This window comes from Tetrao urogallus (assembly GCF_951394365.1).
Source record: "Tetrao urogallus genome assembly, chromosome: 8".
Classification (NCBI taxonomy): domain Eukaryota; kingdom Metazoa; phylum Chordata; class Aves; order Galliformes; family Phasianidae; genus Tetrao; species Tetrao urogallus.
This window is the reverse complement of record NC_136821.1, coordinates 29,108,958-29,125,822: the sequence shown is the minus strand read 5'-3', so window position 1 is coordinate 29,125,822 and position 16,865 is coordinate 29,108,958.

The window sequence follows — 16,865 nt, the reverse complement described above, 5'->3', positions numbered from 1 at the left end:
GCAAGCTGAACTGATTCATAGACTCATGCAACTGTATTGAACTCCAGAAGCTTGGAAACAATTGTCTGTCTGGAGCTGGAAGTGTGAGATGCCTAATTGTGGAGCATCTTCAAAACTAATTTGTTTCATGTGCAGATCTGTTATTTATGCAGGTTGAATTGTGTCACCTAGGCATAATGCTTTTGGAGCTTACTTTTTTTAGTTCAAGTTGCATTCAGCTTGGGCCTGATCCTGTCTCATCTTGCCTACACGTTTGTCTTGGGGTTTTCTATCAGCAGCGGTGAGGGCACTCAGGAATATCTATGGCTCTGCAGAGCATGGCAGTTTCACCTGTTTGACCTGGGGCCGTCCTGGTACAGAACTTCTTATTTCATCCTTTAGCTTGGGACAAAAACAAGCACGCTCCTTGTGGATCCCAAATACTTGGTAGGGTCAACTTAATATTACTTTCTTTTTATAGAGCCTCTGGCTGACTTTAGAAAGAAAATATGGAAAGAAAAAAAGCTTTTACCCATTTGTATTGTTAATGATGGTTATTATGGCAGGCACAAGGAACAAGCAGCCCAGAATGACATCCCATTGTGATGTGCAGTGTATGAACACAGAGCACTGCACTTTCTTTGCTTTATACTACTGTCTAATTACAGCTTGTCATTGTCAACAAACCGCTTTTCCCCTAAGAAATAGGAACCACACATACTGTGTGTTACAAAGGCTACAAAGGTGCTGTGAGAACTGAGGAGACGGGAAGGGAAAAAAAAGAAAACCATCTTGTCATTTATGATGAATTTTCATTGGTATGGACAGTTTATCTATGCAATAGGGAGTAGTTATTCCCATATTGACCTACAAGATTTTAATGAAGGGTACCCATGGACTGGCAACCTCTTTCAAACACCTCCTCACAGTAGTGAATATTAGGATATCATAAATAATTATCTGAAGAAGTTGTTGTTTGTCCCCTGAAATGAGATATTATTTTTTAAAGAAAATCAGCTTGCACCCCTTGTCCTTTCTGTATTATGTGGATTTTGGAGGTTCTGTCTAGCTCATATGCGGTGCAGTGCATATTCGAGCATAAACAAGACAATCTCAAGACACCACATTACTTGATGGGTTAACATATATATCAGCTGGGCCGCAGAAATGGACTGTGTTGCTGCTAGCTTGGTATTTGTGTCAACGCTTTGGTTTGTGTGTTCTGCAATGTCCTGATCTTCTGTTGGGGAAGAACAAAAGGCGCTGTTTGTTTGCAAGCCTAGAGTATAAAGGAAGAGCCTGACAACACAGCTTTGATATCAGTGGAATGGCTGGGTACTGAGGGCTGGGAATGGACACGTCAGCACAGAGATGTACAGGGGGATGCTCTAAAACGCTAAGATTTTGCATGAGTTTGTAGTTTGTTAGTAAAGCAATCACTAATACTTGGGCAGAATCAGCTGAACCAAAGAGTCTGCCTCTAACAGCAGCTTTCAGCAAAAAAAAAAAAAAACAGCAGCAAGCCCCGGGAGACTCAGATCTTGTGTTCATCTCTCCTGACTCATCTGCAGCACCAGGGGATGTACATGTACCTTGATGCACTGCTGAGATTTGTGCTGCAGCTCTCTTTCTTGGTCTCAGCCATGAGGTAAGCAGGTCAGCCCTTGACATGCTCTTCTTTGGGACTTTGTTCCTCTTAAGTCAGGGAAAGGATCTGCACTGCCATCTGCTCCACAGGCTTTGGAGCAGGCTCTGAAACTTGCATTCCGTCTGCTGAACTCTAGCTGTGTCCTGAAGCACAATATTTTCATTGGGTTCTTCTTTCTGAATGGTCTTATATGAAAGATGAAGCTGAGGGAACTGAGTTTGAATCTGGTCTGAAATAACTTATCTGTGAATAACCAAGTGGACTGAAACTCATCAAAAAGGTTGCAGGAAGGTGACCATGAGGGAGGAATGACTTGATCTTTTTGGGTCAGCAGTGTAAAATGGAGGTTGAGGAGCATGCAGTTCATGTGATCTTAGCATTCAGTATGTCGATGGTTTAGATGCTAATTAGTCTTCCACCGAGGGGGGAAAAAAGAGGTGATTGTTCTAGGTGGCCTTTAAAAGGAATGACAGAATTGGTAGGAAGCTAATAGTCACAGCTGTAAGTCACATCTGATTCAGCTTTTGTGTAACTTGAAAGGAATGCTGGAGAACATCCTCTCCAAGGAAAGCTTGGAGGTTAGAAAGAGCTGGAATTAAGCTATTGAAGAATTCTGGTCAAGAAGGCACGGAGGTAGACTAGCTGTTTGGAAAACTGTCTTGGAAGTAAGTTTGGGCAAGAGCATTTGTCTATTTCTAGTCTTTACTTGAAAGCAGTGTATGAACCCTGAAGTTGCTGGCAAGCCTGTTTTCAGTAATGGAATATAAGTGTCTTCTTTGCTTCAAACTGTAACTGAAGTTTCTTTCCAGCCTCTGTGAATGGACTTGTGTTACTTCTATCACCGCTAAAATCCTTACAGGCCTTATCTATGGATGACTGATGTTGCACTGATTTCCTCTCCCAAATTCAGGAAATGCCAAAGTTCTGTTAATTAGACAAGAGAAAACAATGCAAGTGTTAGAGGCAACCTAAAGGAGCCATTTGGTTTGGTTGTTTCCGTTATCCAGGAGTGCTGTTAAGGATGCTGATGGTATGATGTAGAAGTATTCAAAAGCCAGGTGTGACTTGGTCACTAACTGCTCTTCAGGGCTGCTGTCACCTTTGGGTCAGAGACACTTCATGAGGGTAATCTGGTAGGGAAGTGACTGTCAGTGAATAGAGTAAAGCATCCACTCGGAAGATGGAGAACTTGCCTGAGAGAGGTGACTCACATTCAGTAGCATCTTTCCAGGAACAGCGTGTATGAGTGCTCTTCTGACTTTCTAACCATGTGAAATTCACACTGCTAGTAGGCCCATGGAAACAGGAAAGGCAGCAGGCCCATGCTGAGACGTGCCTGAGGGTCTGATTGGGTCTGACGTACATTCAGCTGAGCACTCATCCTGAGCCATGCAAGGGGGGTGTCAACAGGCCTGCTTCCATGGGAGGGTTTTGTTGCCATTAGAGGATTGTGTTTCCATGGCTGTCTGATCTGAAGGGAAGGCTGAGGACCCTGGCCCCATCCCTGGTCCCTCAAAGGCCACCAGTGTCCTGTGAAATACTGTGGAAGAAGAAGGGCCTTTCTGTTTTTCTCACGTCATACTAATACCCCTCTCCGTGTCTGGATGTTGGAGAAATTGAGACTGATTAATTCCTTTGTGTGAAAGCATAATGTTTTCCTTGTGCTGTAGCTACCTGTCCTGGTGTATTTCCTGAGGCGTATGCACATCAGAGATGAGCTGTATGTAAATAGTTGCTGTGCTTTCTGCTAGAGCTAAACTACAAGAGCTGACGGTCAAAAATACTCAATGAGAAGATAAATGATTGATCTTCAGTGATCTTTCATTGTTTCTAAGTGGGAGCTGATGACTGTGCCTTGATACTTGTATACCAGGCAAGATGCTTTCTGTCAAAACATATCAGCAAATCTCCCTTTGAGAAACTAGTATATCAAATCCTACCTCCCCTTCCCTCCCCCTCCCACCTCCCTCCCCCCCCCAAAAAAAGAAAAAACGTAACAATAATAACAATTTTCACCATTGCACATTTTAGTGGCTCACAGGTAAATGCAACACGTTGCTGCGAGGTTTTCCAGACAAAGGGTAGTTCCTGACAGGGCTTCTAGATTTCCCTTTGCATTCCAGGCATTTAATTAGGAATAAAGCTAGAGCAGACAGAGATGCTAGGCTTGATCAGGGAGACAGCCCCCTCTGCCTACTGCAAGGCACTGCAGCCCTGAGGAACACTGCCCTACTGAGTTTCCTGTGGGGCTGAACTGATGTCAGAGCTGAGCAACACTGTGTTCAAGTGCTGCAAGGTCTCTCAATCTCAATCTCTCTCTCTCTCTCTCTCTCTCTTTTTTTAAAACAGTGTCCATGTATGTTTAACGGGCAATCATAGAATTAAATAGGCCACCTGCGGCTTAAGGAGATTACTCAGCACTGATGCCTTCCATCTCCTCTCCCATGGGAATCTGAAGACCTAGGAGAAAAGGATATCATTCACAGGAAGCTGTGAAGGGCATCTGATAATTGATCACAGTGCATGGAGAAGGCTTTGAGAGGTCCACACAGCTGGTGCCTGTGCCTGATCTGCACCAAATTGCTCTGCTGCTCTGTAATTATAGATCTGCAGCGGTTCTGTGATGTGGCTCTGCTAACTTAAGCCCAAATCTAAATAAATGGTCCAATGTCCTGCTTAGATGCAGGGGATGGGAGGTAGAAAATAACAGTTTTGTGAGTTTTTAGAGGCAGATTTAGAACCAGAAGGTCTATTGGAGCAAGACAGCAGGAGTGCAAATCTGCTTAATAAAAAAAAAACGGTTTATACTACGACATCATTCCAGTGCTTTGTGATAGAAAAAAAAATAATTAGCTCACTGCAAACAAATTGAAGATTGTGGATGATTAAAATTATAATTAAAGCACGGAAATGACACTTGCATTACAGATGTACATCTCTGCAGACTATTGGAACAATACGTTAAAAGAGTCAATCACTCCCTCATAATAATGGCATTTACAGTAACACAATGGCAATGCAAGGCATTTTGCTGCAGACAGGATTGCATTTTAAAATATATTTACAGCATTAACATCCAAAAGATATGATCTCTGTTGGAAAAATGGTCAACGCTACTGTTCAATTTTCAGACATCAGGCTTGGTAAGATGAGCAGCAGTGGAGAAAATAAGAGAGGACATGGAACAAGTGCTTTGTAAAGAGGATTTGCTATCAAGGGTTTAGAGCAGGAGGATTTTGATTATGTTGCTGTACCAGATAAAATGAAGCTGGGGGGAACTGCAATTATAACCTTCTATAATCCACAGAAAACAATTTAAAGATAAGGTGATAGAATATTAACAGTAACTTTAGGGAAAGTTTTCCTATTTGTGGTCATGATTATTTGCATTCTTTAGATCTAATGGGGGGATGAGGAGGGATGACAAGATACAGTTCTGTTTCAGTGCACAGCAGGAAAGGAAAAACCTGAGATTTTCTGTTGCTCTCTGGGGGTGAATTCCTTTCTGACAGGATGGACTTCTTAAGAAGTAAGAGGCCTGTTAGGACAGAGGGAACCACGAGTTCTTTGATGCCACAGGAAGCCTAAGCTTCTTAATTTCTGGTGTATAGAGCATTGCTTTGGGCAGACAGTGGGGCCAGGCTCTGATTTTCCTTACAAGTAGAACATCAACTTTCCTACACAAGTAGAACATCAGTGGTGGCCCATGCTACAGCTACAGAAACAGGCATGAGCTGCTGAGGTTTTTGGCTGTGTTTCTAGGAATGTCTACCAGAAAAAGTAAGCAAACCCACAATTAACAACCCTTTTGCCTTCCATACAAAGCAGTCAGTACTATACAGGAGTTAAACTTCAGAATGCTGGTACTTCCAGTAACTGTTTTGCTTGCGCCTTCAGATGGCAGAGCTGCCTTGGGAAAATGAAAACAAGGAGACAAAAAAAAAAAAAAAAAAAGGTGCTGTGGGATCCAGTTGTTTTTAATGCCCTTGAAATCTCTTAGGTGGATTTTTTAAAGGCTAAAGAGATAGGAGAGAAAAAAAAGAGGCATGGTGCTGTATGCAGAAAATGGGAAAGAGAACATGAGAGCGCTACTCCAAGAGCGAGGTTCTCTGTAGAATAACAGTGAAAGAAAATAGAGGCAGGAGGAATCTTCAATTAAGATAGTATAAGGAAGCAAATGTTTGAGGAACTAGTAAATCAACGAGATAAGGGTAGAATAAATGTAACTCAAAGCCCAGTGTCTTGTTGTAGCGTGTTATAAACATCAGAGCACTGGGCTGCATTTGATGATGGACTATACAGTGTAAAGCTGGAATGAGGCAGGGGCGTTTTTTTTTAAAGCTTGCTGAAAGATAAATAAATCACAGAGGTTATTGTATCATACTGTCAGTGGGGTTTTTAATAAGTTGGTACAATTATTTTAGGCTTGAACAAACTATAAGAAATATCTGCCCCTGAGGGCTGTTATTTTCTCAACAAATGTGCTGGCAGAGAAAGTCAAGCAGAGCCATAAATATAATAGGATGGGAAACTATGTGCTGGGGAAAAAGAATTTGTGATGCTGTTAGAAGTGCTCAGTGCAGGAAGCAGGTCCCAGGGAATGACTTTTGTGGAGGAAAAAAAAAGCAAGTCCTACCATGGCAATGACAGTGGGGTACAAGGCACAAAGCCATGCCTCGGTAAATACGTACCAAGCACCAGACTTGTACAGCACTGGAAATAGGCTCTGCAAGTGATCAGTGCTGGGATGAGAGGTGCCGAGTCCCTCCTGCATACCTGAGAGTGAGCTGGGAAAGCTTTCCAAGTGAGCATGCAATGCTCATCGTGCTGCTGAGAGCCTTTCAGGGTCCGGGGTGAATGAGGGCTCCATGACTTCATTTTCAGGCCAATTCCGGTGATTCTAAAGTGGTTTTCCCAAGAAATAACTCTCTAAATATGGACTAGAGGACTGGAAGTACAGAGAACATCCCTACTAGAAATGTGAGTACTGATGAGGGGCATTGAAGTAGTTTTGCAAAGGAAAAAGAACATTCATTTCTTTTGTACTGGAGAAGTGTCTAAAGTAAAGATATACAAATGTGGCCAAGCAAGCTTTCACACCGAGGTTTGAAAGGGACGTCAAGTGGCTATGTTTTAAAGCGTTCCTGCTGTCCCAGGCACAGCACGGCTGTGTACTGTAGAGGGCAGTCCGAGCTACTTGTTTGCAGGGCACACTGCAACTTCCAGCCTCTGCCACAGTTTGCTCCTGGCCTACTAATGAGAGCCCGAAATTCTCCCAGCCAGTTGCGTGTTCCACTCCTGTAGATATTCAGTTTGTTTTTCCTTCGTTGTGTTTTTTGTTTGTTTGTTTGTTTTCTTCCCCAAACGTCCCACTGACTGTTCCTTAGAGAAGAGAGCTGCCAAGGCTCCTGCTGTAACCACACTCTCATGCAGCAGCAGGCACTGCAGTCCATGTGGTTGATGCGGCTGCTTTGAGCTGTGCACATGCGTGTCTGCAGAGAACAGCCTAGAGGGCACTTTGAAAATCATCTCGGCTGCCCCTTTGCTCCAGAGTGTGACTGCCTTTAGCTTGCCCAGGCAACGTCTGCCTAACCAGGTATACGGAAGGGGATGTTCTTAACTCGTTTTGTCTATTTTTATAGCCCAGAGCTTTTCTGGATGGTATTTCTTGTTCAGTTTTTATATTCACAAGTGTCACCATGGTTTGTCTCTGAATCTTTTATGGAGAACACTAGTAACTGACCATTTGGACACTGGACTTGGTCTTCTTTTGCTTTTGTGCAGTGGGAATATGATAACACAACGCTTGGGAGGTTGAAAACAGGGATGTCCTCTGACTTGCTGTGGCTGGAGAACACCTGTGCATACTCAAAGCAAGCCCTTTTCTAGATAGTCTGTTACGTTCCTTAATTAAAAGACTGATACCCTCCCAAGGGTGAAACTTCTCTGAGTAACTGTTGACATTGCTGTGAGTAACTAGAGTGGATTGCTGTGGATATGAGAAACAATACCCCTTTTCAGTGCTTCTTCAGCTGTTTCTAGGAAGAGAAATCCGTGCTTACCCTGACAACACCTGGTTGAAACTGCCACGTCACTGTGTGCAAGCACCAATGGCTCTTGCAGGGGTCGGAGCTGACACTGCTGACATATATCAAGTGTCGAGCCCTTAGTGAGGCTGTAACACTGAAAGGCAATGTTCAGCTGTAACACTCCCACCAAGGAAAACCAGAGCCCTCTGGTGAGAAGCCCGAGTCTCTGCTGCTGCTTTTGAACACGTACCCTGCTCAGCAGCTTCAGACTTCAGCATCACAACAGGAGTAGGAAGCTCAGGATCAACTGCAGGTGATGTCTGCCACTACTACCATCCAGGAACCATTCTGTGGCAACAAGACACCACAGACCTGTGCTTGTGAGCTCGTTTCAGATACCTTCCATGAGCTCTTGTCTGAAAGAGACCTTGTGATGAAGGAGATGGCATTTTCTCACTATACAAAGAGCAAACATGCCAGAAGCACAGAGCAGCCCAGGCTGCTGCAAGCTGAAGGTGTTCTGACAAGCAGCAGTAATCGAGAAACACATTGCTGCTATCCCATTCCTGTCTGGGCTGTTTGCTAGATGCAATCAATACACGGTCTGCCAACAAAATGCATGCCAGTGCTCTGCATGCTTCCTGCAGCAGGGACCGCACACGAGCCTAATGCTGAAGAGATCCTTTCAGATTAGGAAAGATTTTCCTGCTTTACTACTAGTGTGCTAGGTTGATTGGAGGGGTAAATATTTTTGTCATGCTTTTTCACCATATATGTGATCTTCTTTTTTATTTCTCTCTTCAGCCCACAAAGAAGTTATCACCAGTTTTCTGTTGCATGTCTGCCTTATTTTCATGTTTTGCATGCCTTTACTTTGAGGGCACAGCAATGCATGTAAGTTAAGAGTGTTCTTTATAATACGTCTGAGTCCATCAATACAACTGTAAAAATGGCTCCTAACTTTTATTACAAGATGCCCTTTCCTCTTGTTACATGACATAAAAGTTCCTCACTCTTTGTGAGGCTTTTAAACAACTTTGCAGATTTTGCTATCAAATGTCTTGCCTTGAATGCCAAACTCTTGGGTCTCCAAAATCTGACCACGTGCATTTTCTGAGATAAACACATCATTTTCACTCTTTTGATCCTGCTAACAAGTGACCTAGCTTCTTCATTTTTGAAAGTTGCTATCATCCCTGAATAATAAATCTGGGATAACATCAGCTTGTCAGAATGCTTAGGTGCTGAAGAAGAGCTAGCCACTTAAGTAGTTGCTGACCAGGAGGTGTTACGTGTTTTTGAGATGCCATACATGAGATGCCAGACAGCCATAATGTCTGGAGAGGTGAAGAGGATGGTTGTTTTAACTGAGGTGATGTTCTCAGCAGGAGCAATTCACCCATTTGTTCAAATAGTTCAGCTTTCCACCACTGGCATGCTTCATTTTCAACAAAGGCATTCCCAGTTTGGTGATGTAGTAGTGAGCAAACCAGCAATAGCACAAGAAATACACACGTCAATGAAAGCCACCCAGTGCTGTGACTTTTCTGCACTTATTGGTTTGTGCTCTGTTCCGATCCCCCTGCAGCAGGGCAGATGCGCTGACATGACTCAGCTGCCTCACAGTGCTGTTACACCTCATACTTTGCTCTGCCATCCTCTCCCCTGTGCCTAGGTTGGCTACGAGTACTTCTGCAGACTTTCTCCTTTCAGTAAGTTTCTGATGTTTCATTAGCAAATAGCTGTTGAAGCCCGTGTTCTGTTTTGCCTGTTTCCACTCCAGCTCTCCCTCAGGTAAGTTTCCTGTGTTTGTTTTGCCTGCACTGTGCCCCCACTTCCTGAAGCAGCAGTATAAAGTTTAAATCCACATGAGAACTTCACAATTTGATCACAATGCTCATCTGTCTGCTGCTTCCTGATCCCATCTGGCCACTTGTTTCTCGTTTTTTGTATAGAAATGAGATTGGCTTTACGAAATGCTATTGCTTGTGCAACTTCTATGCTGAGCTTAAGGACTTGAATTCTTTCATGTATGACACTAACAATTCTCCAAGTTTCTGGAAACTCAGCTCCTTTTCACATCCTTGCCTATTCCTTTACTACTTACTGGAATGAGAGCAGATGAGAAGTGTCCAAAGCTGAGCTAATCCCTCCCTGGAGATATGGAAATCTAACAGTATCCCAGTGAGTGTAATTGGGTGCTCACTGGTGGTTTCTCCATTGACCCACTTCAATCAGCCAGGCTGGAAGCCCTGAGATCCGCGGCTGGGAAGAAGCCAGGGAGGCTGGGAGACAAAGAGACATTATTCTCCTTCCTGCTTTGTTAGATTTTGATTTAAAAAAAAAAAAACAACAACAAAAAAAAAAACAAACAAAAAACCCCACACTGATTTGCTATCACTGAGGGAAAGACATCATGGAGTTTTTGGCTCGACTATTGTGTGTTTAAATGATAATGGGACTACGTCAACACACAACACCCTTTTTTGTTAAAGGTGCCTGCTATTTAATGGAGCATTACACAAAAACTAATTCATCCCTACGTGGTTTCACCTGGGAGTATTTTGGTAATGCACAGAGCAACGGCTTATTAAAATGGAAGAAGCAAACAAAAATAATAATGATGGAAGGGACCCTTGATTCAAAAAGATATGACTTGCTTTACATCATTGACATTTGTGTCAATGCTGCATTAGCAGTAATCACATTTCCCATTGTCTGCTGCAATGTACCCGAGTCCTCGGTAGAAAACTTCATTAATCAGGGAGGTGTGCTCTCTGTGTCTGTTTTGTTAGGAAGATGAATCACTTGGCTCTTTGCAGATCTGCTGGAGGAGAGGAGGACATGCATTGCGTTTAAATGGAGGAGGATAAACGAAATCTATTCTGAGGTCTTTTTCTTTGATGTTCGCTCTGTGCCAACTCAAAGAATATTTCAGAAATTGTAATTTCTTAACTGTCCTGCATTACCTGATAATGTCGTTCTCATTTTTTGGCCAAAAGAAAGTGTATTTCTATGCTCAAGGCAACAGATGAGCTGTGGCAGGGGTGAGATTACACAATGGAGTGGCATTTTCACCAGCTTAAAATTGGAGTAAACCCATTTAATTTTGTAGTTGTCTTGGTCCTGATAGAAACTGCCAGGCAGCCAGCAGAACTGGGAGACAAAGTCTTCCACAGCTCTCCATGGGCTTCTGGCATGATGTTGGGCAGGTTGGTTAATGTTCTTCTGTTTTCCTCATCTGAAAGGCAGCTAACACCGCTGCCTGCATCCAAAAGGCACGTGGAGGTAAGACAGACATGATTTTCCAGAACACCCAGGCTTGTGAGAGTCAGTTAGCAGGAAGAGCTTGTGCGATGAGGACCCTCACAGGGACACCAAACATGCCAGGCCTTAACGTCATGCAAACTATGGTAGGGCTCTGCTCCGTGAGGCGGTCCAGCAGCCTTTGGTTGTCCATAGCAACCTGCAGGCATTCAAACAGCAGCGTGCAAATGTGTGTGGGTTGGAAACACTGCTGCGGGAGGCCACTGGGAAAAAGCTCTGCTTTGTGCTTGCTGCTGACGCTCTCCTCATTGCTCCTAACCACCCCATGCAATTCACTGCTTTTGCCAGCACAGTGGCTCTTGCCAGCCTGCTGGTCATTGTCTCAAGGCTGTATGGGTATGGGCAGAGGGAAACCAGCACAGAGGCAGAGCATGCAAGGGTGCACCCAGCCTGCAGAGATTTCAGCAGTGCAGCTGTGCCCATCACGGATCTGGTGGGAGGCAGGGCCTGGTCCCAGCTGCCCAAAGCAGCAATGTGGCTCTGCTTAACATGCTGGGCCACATGTTGGGCCTCAGGCCCTGATGTAATTGGTCCTGGGTGTCCTCCAAAACAGGATAAATTTCGAAAGGCCCAAGGCTGACCTTGGGAGGATATAGGTGGGGCTGTGGGCTCCAGGCAGTGTCATCCTGGCACTCCTCTGGCTCCAGTGACCAGCTTGTGTATTTGAGGCTTGACAGTGCAAACAGGGAGACTTACAGTCCGACAGCTTCAGTTCTTTAATCCCTTTTTGTACCAGTAATCCTTTTTCTGTGAGCAGTCCCTACTCATACAAGTAGTACTCTCAGCATCAGCAGAGGATCTTTGACCTGCCTGTATTTAATGTAAACTAGGATTACTTTTGGCATCTGTGGAATCCTACAAAAACGAAAAGAAGCCAAGCATGGTCTGGGATTTTGTGGACCCAGGAGGTCAAGATGCAGTTTACATTCACTGCTGGCAGTTTCAGGGATTGCCAGCACAGGCCTAGAAGATGAACTTCCCTTTTGGCTGCAGAATAAACACAGGGTGGGGGGTAAACAGCAAAGGATTTACTGAAGCAGTAGGTGAAAGGGAGGAGGGCTGCTTTGTAAGCCACGAAGTCAGAGGATGTCCTGAGGTATCTGATGTCTGATGTTTCCAGGTAGCAGGCGCTGGTTACTGGAGTGCTTTAAGAGTCAAAAGAGAAAGCCTCAAACAGGGAAAGCTAGCACACAAAGAACCACTCCTGCAGTTTTTTCAGTTTTGTGTGCCTATGGCCATTGCTGATTTTGATGCCACGGTGGTTTAGCAGCTTTGTGCTAATTCACATGGCAAGTGCTTCCTGGAGCTGGTTAAGGGCACAGGTGCACACCTCTGTGCTGCCATGGCACCAGTGGGATGTGAGAGGCCTGCATCTGCAGCCTGTGCCAGGGCTGGGAAACTGCCCTCTGTGTGCCCACATTGTGTAATTACTAGCTGAAGTACTTGGCTGGTGATCAGCGACCAGTTCTTTATGACAAGATATTTCCCTGAGCAAAATTAACCCTCTGGATGCTAGCTTTAGCTGTGCACTGTGCCATGCAGCACACCTGTACATAGCAGTAGAACCAGTTCTGGGGGGCTTTTATATTGAAAAAAAGCAAGTGTTTTGCATTAGCTACCACTGCCACTTTTCCAGATGCTTGGGGCACCATTGACTCTGGTGTTATGCTTATCGCCGATGGAGTGAGGGGAATGGTGGTCCGCAGAAAGCTACCTGCTCTGCCATTTACAACCCCAGGAAATCAGAGTGTTGATCAAAGCAATGCTCTGGGTGCCTTGCATGTCTCTGCTTAAGTGTTGGGAAACTGGTACCTGATGAGCTCAAACCTGCTCATGAGTCTGACTGTAATGACAGGCCGGAGTGTTGGTGTGACACAGGCTCCACGTGAGCTCTCCACATCCTTTCCTGGCACATCACTAGGCTGTGAACAGACAATATCTACTGCTAATTATGTGTTGCTCTGCACACTGCTAATTAAGGAAAGCTGCAAAGCTGAGATGGGGTAGCAACCATCAAATCTGGTTTGTTTCTGGGGGGTTTGAAGTGGCTTGCTTAAAGATAAGATGCAGAGAAGGGTGTTTTCCTTCCAGTCTTTTGCCGAAAGGGAGGCAATGTTGGATGGGGGTGGGAAGAAGCATCCAGACTCGCTATGCAAGGTCCAGGAAGGTGCCTCTTCCAGCCTGGAGCTCCGAGATTAGCTGGGATCCAGAACAGCTGGGTGCAGCAAGGAGGGTTCAGTGGGGTGCACTGCCTCATCTCAGACCTTGATTTCCTCACAAACTTGGTAGCAGAATATCGAACATATTGACTGTACGAATTGACAGAGATCCCAGTGAATGTGGGGATATTCTCAATGCATGTCATCATATATCTTTTCTCATGTGACTTTTTGTGATGCTCAGGCTCTGACTGACTTACGGGTTTATTGGAGTGTGTTATTGTGTTTTTGTGTGTTATTGGCTTTCTTCTCTGAATTCGGAATTACAGCAACTGAAGATCAGTCAGAAGAGAGTGATGACTAAATGAGTGCGTGGATGAGAGGATGATGTGCCTTCTAATGATCATACAGGAAGTAAATAAACTGGACGATCTGGACACTTCCCATGGACACATCTATATGTCAGTAAGTACTTTCTCAGCTCTCTTCCCCATGTGGGAGAGCACAATGGAGAGGACACCTGCCCAGCAGAAGCTTGGCCAGTTAAGCATCTCCCGGAGTCTTCTCCAAGTTTCCCTCACGTGCTGCTATTTAGAATTCGATATATCAGACATCAGGTGGAGGTCAATATCTGCATATAGTGAAGATGACTTAGCATCAGCATACAGACTGATGCTCTTTCATTTCTTTGAAATTACAAAAGAAGCTTGAAATATCTTAATACAAAGAATTGTCTTGCACGTTTATAACTTCAGTAGCATGTAGCTACAGAAAATGTACAGAAGGCATCTGTTTGATGCCTTTGGATAGCCATTTGCCCAACAGAAAGGCATCAGGCTCCTCTTCCCTGGTGTGAAACTGCAGTCACCAAGACACCTCATGTGGCTTATGAACAAAGTCTTGGCAAAACCACTTTGACCATGAGGTAATACCATCTCCACCAGGTCTGCCCTGCTCAGAGGAGCTCCTGGGGCCTTGAGCAAGAACTAAATCAGGCTTCTAAAAGTTAACCTGCTGGTAGGCGTGAGATGTCAGGAGGGAAGGAACTGGCTGTTTTGTGGCTGATGACGTGAGCTTGCAATCTGATGTCCTGTTTCACAGCCTTCACAGCAGGAGTTTCTGTGTCATCAGGAGCAGGAGTGCTCTTTTCCTCATAAGCGCAATGTCAGAGCAGCCTGGCTGTGTTACTCTACTAAGCTGCAGTAAATTGGTTCCCACACCTCTCTTATTGCTATGAGTAAGGCTTTTTTTTCCTACTTTTTTTTTCCTATATATTTTTTTCTCTTTGTGATTTAAAATATCATGAACTGGCTTGGTTTGTTTTAAATAGTACTTTCCCAGAAGTGATAAATCAGAAAGAACTATTTGTATTACTCATGTATTTCATGTTCATGTGTGGGTTTCAGGAGAAATTGTTTCCTTTGTTATCCCAGCTGGGCTGGAACATTGATTTTACATATGGTCATAACATGGAGGTGGAAATGTAAAGGCTGTGGTACAAAACCACTTTGTGTTGCCACTGGCAGTTGAAACATACTGTGTTGGCAGGTGTGACGTACTGAAAAAAACACTTCTTATCTGCTGATCCATTTGGGGCCAGTTGTATGGATCCTAGGTCCTCCTCTGAGCTCCTAAACAGTAGTGCTGTCATGCAAGACAGAGGAACCTGCAGTGAATGTTATGCACTTGTTAGTCACTGACACAAAGCTGTGCACCTCGGACTACAACTACGGGTGCCAGAGGGAGAAGGAAGAAAAATAAAAACTTGCTGTACTCTGGAGCAGCTTGATTCTGTATTAGTCTGCAGAAGGCAGTTAGTCATTTATGAAGCACTTTGCCACAATGAGATCTGTTTATTTCGTGTAGGACTTGCTTTTTGCTGTTAGCACAGAGCTGAACAACTGAGGCTGTGCCTACACACTCACGTCCCCAGCAGCACCAGTACTATAGTGCTCTGCTTGCACAGAGGGCAGGGCCAGCATTCCCACACTGACTCAGCACAGCACCCCAGCACTGTGCCTCCCTTTTTTCCACCAGGTGTTACAGCCAAGTCTGACTCAGTAGCAAACCCTGATCTTATCAGGAAGACAGTGATCATACATGGACGGTGCTGGGAGGTCACAGAGGAAGAGTGGTGGCTGTCTGGGGCAGGATAAGTGCCCTCATGTCCTCATCCAGCTCCATGGCAGGGAGATTGAGATGTGGTTTCTCTGCCAAGGGAATTGATATGGGGAAGGAGATATACATTCATTTTCCTTCCTCTGCTGTAAGGAAAACGCACTCTGCTGCTTATATTAAGGTTTGAGAAAGGTATAAGTTCATATTATCAATATCAAAAACTTTCACGAAAAAGCAGGCACTGCTTCAGAAAAAAAAAAAAAGAAAAAAAAAAAAAACCCAACAAAAAAACATCCAAATCCCCATTAAAAAAAAAATCCAAACCAAATTAAATCTTCAAAGGCTCCTTCCTAATCATAAATCCCTTCTGAAGGCCATCATTAGATGATGCAAGTCGACGTTGAACTTCCAGCCCATGTGGAGCCAGCTGGCAGCCAGCATGGTATGGTGGGTCTGCAGAGAACAGCACTGAAAACCCTTCCCAGGGCAGAAAGAGCCGAGATCCTCCTGGTCCTCAGGGTGTGTGGTGAAGCCACAGACCATGTGATGGGACTGCTCATGCTGGAGTCACTCCCTGCAGAGTAGTAGAAGGCATTCATAAACCCTTTTGAACTGTTGCCTCCTTTGACTAAAACAGATGGAAAGGGGCTTGCCTTGCTGATAATTTAGGGGTTTCTGAGCCACAGCAGGCAGCTTCCCAGTGCTGGCTGCCCTATGTTGAGCCACATGTATGTGAAGCAAGTGACTCATCTCACTCCAGGGAAAATGGAGAGGCCTGTGCAAAGCTCGGTGTCCCACTCAAACTCCCTGACTTCAAGTATTTCTTTCTTGTATTAGCCAACCAGCCATGACAGTATGGCTAGTTCAAGGGCTCACTGCACATTTTTGTTGGCGTGAAGCTTGCATCTTTTCACACAATTAACAGAAAACAAAAAACCACCAGGAGTTACTGTACTCGTTTGGGTGCTTGTGACTGGGTTCCTCATAGACGCAGTGGGGTTATTCTGGCATGGCTGCAGTGCCGAAGTGTGAACTGCACTTTTTAAGTAAAAAGCTGTCTGATCAAGGAACAAGGCTATGTGGTTTCCTTTTGCTATAGGACTCACTGGAGACCTAAGAAAGAGCAACAGTGAGTGTTAGGGGGCCTCAAATCTTTGAGAGTTGTTGTACGTCGTCCCTTGGATCTTCAGGCAAAGGTGAGAAGGCACTAGCTCCTATGCTTTCCTTGTCTACTGTACAGGGTAAATAGAAACCTAAATTCCTCTGGAATTTCCTCAGAGAAATCATGACCCCTCTGACCAAACACGGTGTGCTCAAGGTGTCAGAGGTAAGGTAACATCAGAGGTAAGGTTGGCGAAAGGCAGCATTTTGGGGCTTCTGTGTACTGTAGAACGCTGTGCACCAGCTCTTGCTGGCAGATTTTTTGCAGGAAGACCTACTCTGGGACTCCAGCAGCACTGAATACTGATCAACTGAAAGAAAAGGCTGTGTGTGTGGGGAGGAAGGTTGGACCAATTTCTCTGCTGGCATAACTCCAGAGGGTGAAATCATAGCCCTATTGAGACGCATAGGATTTTTGCTAGATATGAGATTGCTGAGAAATCT